Raw genomic sequence first — 7,834 nt, forward strand, 5'->3', positions numbered from 1 at the left:
AAGAGCTAGATAATCCTTGATTTTGCTGCAGAAAGAAGTTCAGGGCCAGCCAGAAGGTGGCAGAGCCGGAGTCCATTAAAAATTTTTTTTTAATGTAGATTTAAACACTGAAGTTATTAATGGGATGAGGCACCAAGGAAAGAGTCACACACGGAGAGAATGTGGATGTTAGCCTCACAGAGGAAACTCCCACTTAGATGTCTTAGCATTCAGCACATGTATCATTTTGGTAGCTCTAAAGTTTTAACATAAAGGTCACCAAGAAGCCCTTTTTACTTCTTTGAGATAAGTGAGATTATAGTGGGAGCTAGAGTTACCTGGGATGGCTTTACTATCTGAAAAGGATAAATGTTAGATAGACCTAGAGGTGGTGATAGGAAAGATCGTGCAAGCAAAGAATGAATCGTGGAGGAGGATATAAAGTTGTCTCTCTAGTTTCAACTGTGTCAGTATTTTATGTGGTACATAAGGGAATAAAAAAAAAATGTAATTAGGCCTGGCGGTGCATGCCTTTAGTCCATGCACTTGGGAGGCAGAGGCAGGTGAATCTTTGTGAGTTTGAGGTCAGCCTAATCTACATAGTCTACATAGGTCAGCCTAGTCTACAGCCTAGGCCAGCTGTAGCTTCACAGTGAGACCTGTTTCAACAGCAACAATGTAATTGATAGTGAAAGTGTAACATCCTGAGGGAAGCTCTGTGACTACAGAAAGACTTTAACTGTACAGAAGTCTCCTGAGATGAATAGAGTTTGCCGCTGGACAAGTGTTTGTCTACCTTAATTTAACTGGATGCCATTCTTATTTCTAAGTTCACTACAGTAGGGTGGTTTTTATTTTAAAATGAAAAAGAAATGAAAGCACGGATTGCAAAAGTTACATGTAGATGAAGACCTGCCTTTATTATGTGAGAGGGCAAGAAAATTTTAGATTTGCTACTGGGACAGGAAAGGGCCATAGTTGGTGATATACATTCAGGCTTTCAGCATTCTTTACTGCTGTGAGAACAATTCTTACTTAAAACGCCACTATATAAGAGCGATATTACCTCCATATAGGCAAACACCACAGCATTGGAATTCTTGATTCTTATCTGCTGAGACAGACTTCAGACAGACTCGGAGGGAAGGGTTCCTCTCTCTCTCCAGGTCCCTTACTCTTCCCTGCCTCAGTCATAGGCGGGAAGAGTACCCTATATCATGGGTGACATCCAGAAGGTACAGCGCATGGAGCAGCTGTGCTATGCCCCCTCTCCCCTGACCTGTGACCACAGGCTTTCTTTTCTGCTCTCCTTAGTGAGCCCTTAACGTTGTACCTATTACTTTCTCTTTTTGGTTTCGTTATTGTTTATTTGTTTGTTTGTTTGTTTAAGACATGCTCTCTGTGTGTAGCACTGGCTGTCCTGGAACTCAGTCTGTAGACCTGGCTGGCCTTGAGCTCACAAAGATCCACCTACCTCTTTCTTCTTCTGGAGTGCTGGGATTAAATGGATGCAGCCACACCACCATGCCCACCCTATCTATTACATTCTATGATCATATTTTAAGTTCAAAGAGTTATTCTCTGAGCTTCATGGGTCTTGGATATATCTACATTCTCCCTAAGTCTCATATATTGTTCAGTTGGTGACACACTTACTAAGAGGTCAGGGTCACTTACAACAAGTGGAACAGTCAACAGTGAGGCAACAGTGTACTTCTGCTATTTGTTTTCCGGCCTTCCCAAGGACAGAGACTAAGTCCAAGCATTCCCTCAACTTTGTAAAGTTTATTCTGGCAGGTAGACAATAGTGTTGAGTATTGAGTTTGTGCCAGCATCAGAGCTAAGTGTTAGTGACATGAAGATACATTTTATATCCCCCTTTTCTCTTTTTCCAGAACATGTAACCAATTGAGGGACATTCTGACAAACAGATACAACACGCATTATGCACCCTGCCCCCAGTGTAAATCAGGGGAACAGAAGCTTCCATAGATTTTACTAGAAGAGGAGCTTGAACTAAGGCACAGAGAACCAAAGCCCATCCTGGGAGAAAGATGGAAAGAAATTCAAGGATGTTCATATGAGTAGAGTCGTGAACAGATGTGGGCATCTACAGGGAAAATAACATAGCACAGTCTGGGGATGAGGGAGGAAACAAAACAGCACAACCAGGAAGAACTCGGGATTAGAAGTGGAGGAATGTTACATTCATTTTGAGTGGATCCTGATACTCACCGCAGAGCATGCCACTCTGGTTCTGTGGGTTAGTTTTCAAAGTCCTTTCTGCTAGGAGAACGAGACAGTAAAGAAGCAGAATACGCTATCATGCTTGCCCATAATTGGGACAGAGTAACTGTTTGTTGATGAGCAAATGAATGTTGGAGAGTGACAGCATTATCGTTCTTGGCACACCACATGCACATAAGCTGTGGGGGTGGAAAAAACACAGAATTATTTCGTGGTGTGGTGGACTTGACAGTATTTTTTATGATTAAAAAAAAAAACCCTCAAAAACTCAAAACACCTTTACTTTTGAGAGATTATTCTGACCCTAGACGCAGGATGAACCAGAAAGGGATCAGTCCTGAGTACACATTAACTGCCAGCAGAAGAAGAAATATCAGAAGTTCAGGAGAGAGCTGGGGAGGACAGGGTGTGGAAGTCAGACACTCCATTTATGCTGTGTGTTGTGTTTTATAAAAAGAAGGAGAGACCAGAGATTTGTTTGGTGGGAGTGCGGTATGGCGTGGGGGGAGGGATGCCTCATCATGGACCCACAGAGGCACCCCCTTTGAGATTCCAGCCACATAGATGGTATAGTGTAGAATAGAGTTTATTCAGGGGAGTTACGAGAAAAGGCAGAGAGAGGGAGAAGAGGAGTAGAGGCCAGCAATGAGCACATGGAGAGGGGGGAGGGGAACGGGGAGAGAGGGAGAACAGGAGCAAGAGGAGAGAGCAAGAGCAACAGGGCAAGAGAGGAGGGGGCAAGCAGCCCTTTTTATAGCAAGTCAAGCACAGTTGCCAGATAACTGTGGGGCAAGGCCTAGAAGAAATGCCAACACTGTGCTCCTGGGAAAATGAGGCCACCTCTCCCTTCTTCTCTATTCTGATTTGTGGGTCTGACACGATGTCTACTCTGTGATATTCTCTGCAAGTATTGGCGAAATGCTTAAACTAGGCTCGATAGGAGGCAGCTAAGCAAGTGTGTTTTCTAATGCTTTAAGAGAATATCTGAGGTTGGCTCCTGCACATAGACGCTTACTGACCTCACAGCCCTGGAGCCTCATGGGTACTGAAGGGGCATGGACCAATCTGCCGAAAAGCAGACAGCATTGAAAAGGTGGTGTATGCTCGTGTGAGAGAAATATCACACATCAAATCAGAGTGTAAGACTGGGGTACAGGGTTGGGGATTTAGCTCAGTGGTAGAGCGCTTGCCTATAGCGCAAGGCCCTGTTAGGTCCCCAGCTCCAAAAAAAAAAAAAAAAAAAAAAAAAAAAAAGACTGGGGTACAAAGAAGAAAGTCTTATTGCTTTCTTTTTACACCACCCCTTCCCAAATAATCCAGTTACCTCCCATTAAGCCCTACTTCTTCAAAGGCCTGTCATACAAGGAACCAAGCTTCCACCACTCTAACTGTAAAGCTCCAGCAATGGCTTCCATGGTGTGATTACTGTTGTGGATATAAAAACCCTCAAAGGTGTTGGGGAAGCTGGGAGGCAGTGGGGAAACTGAGTCAGTTCACATCACCTTCTCTATGAGGACGGCAAAAGGAGATCGAGGAAGGAAGTTCTGGAGTAAGGATTTTAGAGAGGATGACACAAGCACAGGATGGCAGTGTACCCGGTCTGGATCTGTCATTCTGTCTCCTGAAGAGCCAATCAGGGTACTGCACTCAAGGCTAGCGTGCTCTGCACAACAGAACAGCCTCTCCCCAACGCGTGAGACAACTAGAAGTTTATCTTGGACATTTTCTATTTATTCTCTTTTCTTCTTTGCTACAGGCTGTTATGTAGCCCAGGCTGGCCTGGAACTAACTCACCATGTAGCTATTTGAGGATGATGAACTCTGGATTCTCCCTGCAGCACTACTGTGAATGTGTCTGTTACCTTCTCTGTAACCAGCATCGACACAAAGCCTGCCAGCCGCCCCAGTCAGTGTCTCTCAATATGAAGTCGGTGGTTGACTAAAAAAATTCAACTTCTTTAGTGTCAACTGATGCTATTTTAAATTATTCCCTATTTAAAATTCAATGTTTCTTTTCCTGCTTGTTCTTTAAAAAAAATTATAGATGGGGCAGGAGGTGGGCTCAGGTAAAAACGTGGTTGTCTAACATGCAGGAAGCCATGAACTCTCCTAACCAAATAAACCAAGCATAGCAGTGTACACAGGAGGCAGGAGGGGCAGATTCAAGACCGTCCTCTGCTACTTTGAGGCCAGCTTTGAGAAACAGGAGACCCTGCCTCAAAACATACAATAAAGCTGAAAAGAAGGAAAGGACATATGTCCTTCCCCAAACCCATGCCCATGGGTTAGCAGGGTTGTGATAATTTCACGATGGATGGTGTTAACAGATTCTCTAGAGGGAAAGTCAGCACTCAGAGGACATTCACTGTATTTAAATGGCCACCACTCATTTACTTTAAAAGTTTTTTTAGTTGGGTACAGTAAAGACTGCCAGGAGTTTAAGGTCTGCGAGGGTTACAGTATGAGACCGTGTCTCTAAAGAAAAAGATTATTCTACTTCATGTATATGAGATGTAAAGGAATTTATTTCCCTGTAGGTCTGTGGTTTCTGCCACCACAATTGTTTCACACGTCAAATCGAACATACATTTAAAAGCCGTGCAGCACAGCATGCGCTGCTGAATTCACACACTCTTTTGTAGGTTTTTTTTTTTTTTTTTTTTTTTGATGTCTTGGGAATGGGAGATCACGTCAGTTTTCTTTAATTCTTCTGCTCATTGGCCACTTCATGTGTCTGTCATAGATCTAGCTAATTGGGCTCTGTAGGATGGGAAGTTAAGTGCTTTCCCTCATTCTAGCATGAGAGTTACTCATGCCTGCCTTTGCACACGTGTAAGATGATGTCTGAGAGAAATTCCTGAGTGGAAGGGACACTCATGTGATTAGAGAAATTTAAATCCCGGGCTGCCACCCCACAGTTTCCTCTCACTTTGTCAGAGGCCTCTCATTCAGAAAGTCTGTACAAGGACCACTTTTCAAAGAACTCTTTATGACAATTACACTGAATAAAATGTCCAGTGGGAAGATGGCTCGGTGGGTAAAAATGCTTGCCCCACAGCCCGACACCCTGTGTTCGATGTCCAGCATCCACCTTTGTGCTGCTGTGTATCTGTAATCTCAGCTCTCCTACTGCAGGAGGCGGAGAGTCGGCTGAAGCTCCTGGGTAGGCTGGCCTGGAGAAAGCAGTGCAAAGACCCTGCCTCAACAGAGTGGTAGAACACTGTCCTCTGACCTCAGGTGTGCCACACATTCCTCCGCACTCTCACACACAATAAACGGACAAGTACACAAAGAAATAGAAAACATCCATGTTTGCATAACCCAGGGTTTACCAAGTGTACTTAGAACTGGAATCAAAATGTGACCACATGGCTTTAGAGATGACTCAGGAGGCAAGAGCATTGCCCACAAGAGCATTGGTTCCAGAGCACCAGGGCTTGGCTCGGTCTCCCACATGTCCATCACATCCATTTATAAATGCAGTCCCAGGGGGTTCCAACATCCTTTCTGACCTTTGTAGACACCACATACACTAAAAGCACTCACATATAGCATACTCATTAAAATATATTCAGGCTGAGAACATACTCCTTCCCCCCACACCTGGAGCTGAGGACCAAACCCAGGGCCTTGTGCTTGCTAGGCAAGCACTCTACCACTGAGCTAAATCCCCAACCCTGAGAACAGACTTTAAAAGGAGAAATATTAAGCAAGCAAGAATCGTAACCCATTAGTGTTTCAGAGACCATATCCCCTTCCCCTGTGCCTCCAGCAGTGTACACTTGGTGCTGGAAGGTGAGCGTATCTGAAGCTAATTTGTTTTTTTTTTGGTTCCCTCCCTATCCTCCCCCATCACCGCCCTCCCCCAACAATCACGTTCACTGGGGGTTCAGTCTTAGCAGGACCAAGGGCTTCCCCTTCCACTGGTGCTCTTACTAGGATATTCATTGCTACCTATGAGGTTGGAGTCCAGGGTCAGTCCATGTATAGTCTTTGGGTAGTGGCTTAGTCCCTGGAAGCTCTGGTTGGTTGGCATTGTTGTTCATATGGGGTCTCGAGTCCCTTCAAGCTCTTTCAGTCCTTTCTCTGATTCCTTCAATGGGGGTCCCATTCTCAGTTCAGTGGTTTGCTGCCGGCATTCGCCTATGTATTTGCTGTATTCTGGCTGTGTCTCTCAGGAGAGATCTACATCCGGTTCCTTTCGGCCTGCACTTCTTTGCTTCATCCATCTTATCTAGTTTGGTGGCTGTATATGTATGGGCCACATGTGGGGCAGACTCTGAATGGGTGTTCCTTCTGCCTTTGTTCTAATCTTTGCCTCTCTATTCCCTAGCAAGGGTATTCTTGTTCCCCTTTTAAAGAAGGAGTGAAGCATTCGCATTTTGATCATCCCTCTTGAGTTTCATGTGTTCTGTGCATCTAGGGTAATTCAAGCATTTGGGCTAATAGCCACTTATCAATGAGTGCATACCATGTGTGTTTTTCTGTGATTGGGTTACCTCACTCAGGATAATATTTTCCAGTTCCCTCCATTTCCCTATGAATTTCATAAAGTCATTGTTTTTTGATAGCTGAGTAATATTCCATTGTGTAGATGTACCACATTTTCTGTATCCATTCCTCTGTTAAAGGACATCTGGGTTCTTTCTAGCATCTGGCTATTATAAATAAGGCTGAGATGAACATAGTGGAGCACGTGTCTTTTTTATATGTTGGGGCATCTTTTGGGTATATGCCCGAGAGGTATAGCTGGGTCCTCAGGTAGTTCAATGTCCAATTTTCTGAGGAACTTCCAGACTGATTTCCAGAATGGTTGTACCAGTCTGCAATTCCACCAACAATGGAGGAGTGTTCCTCTTCACATCCTCGCCAGCATTTGCTGCAACTTGAGTTTTTGATCTTAGCCATTCTCACTGGTGTGAGGTATAATCTCAGGGTTGTTTTGATTTGCATTTCCCTTATGACTAAAGATGTTGAACATTTCTTTAGGTGTTTCTCAGCCATTCGGCATTCCTCAGCTGTGAATTCTTTGTTTAGCTCTGAACCCCATTTTTTAATAGGGTTATTTGTCTCCCTGCTGTCTAACTTCTTGAGTTCTTTGTATATTTTGGATATAAGCCCTCTATCTGTTGTAGGATTGGTAAAGATCTTTTCCCAATCTGTTGGTTGCCATTTTGTCCTAACCACAGTGTCCTTTTCCTTACAGAAGCTTTGCAGTTTTATGAGATCCCATTTGTCGATTCTTGATCTTAGAGCATAAGCCATTGGTGTTTTATTCAGGAAATTTTCTCCAGTGCCCATGTGTTCCAAATGCTTCCCTAGTTTTTCTTTTATTAGTTTGAGTGTGTCTGGTTTGATGTGGAGGTCCTTGATCCACTTGGACTTAAGCTTTGTACAGGGTGATAAGGATGGATCGATCTGCATTCTTCTACATGTTGACCTCCAATTGAACCAGCACCATTTGCTGAAAATGCTATCTTTTTTCCATTGGATGGTTTTGGCTCCTTTGTCAAAAATCAAGTGACCATAGGTGTGTGGGTCCATTTCTGGGTCTTCAATTCTATTCCACTGGTCTATCTGTCTGTCTCTGTACCAATACCATGCATTT

This window comes from Rattus rattus, chromosome 3 (genome assembly GCF_011064425.1).
Source record: "Rattus rattus isolate New Zealand chromosome 3, Rrattus_CSIRO_v1, whole genome shotgun sequence".
Taxonomy (NCBI): Eukaryota; Metazoa; Chordata; class Mammalia; order Rodentia; family Muridae; genus Rattus; species Rattus rattus.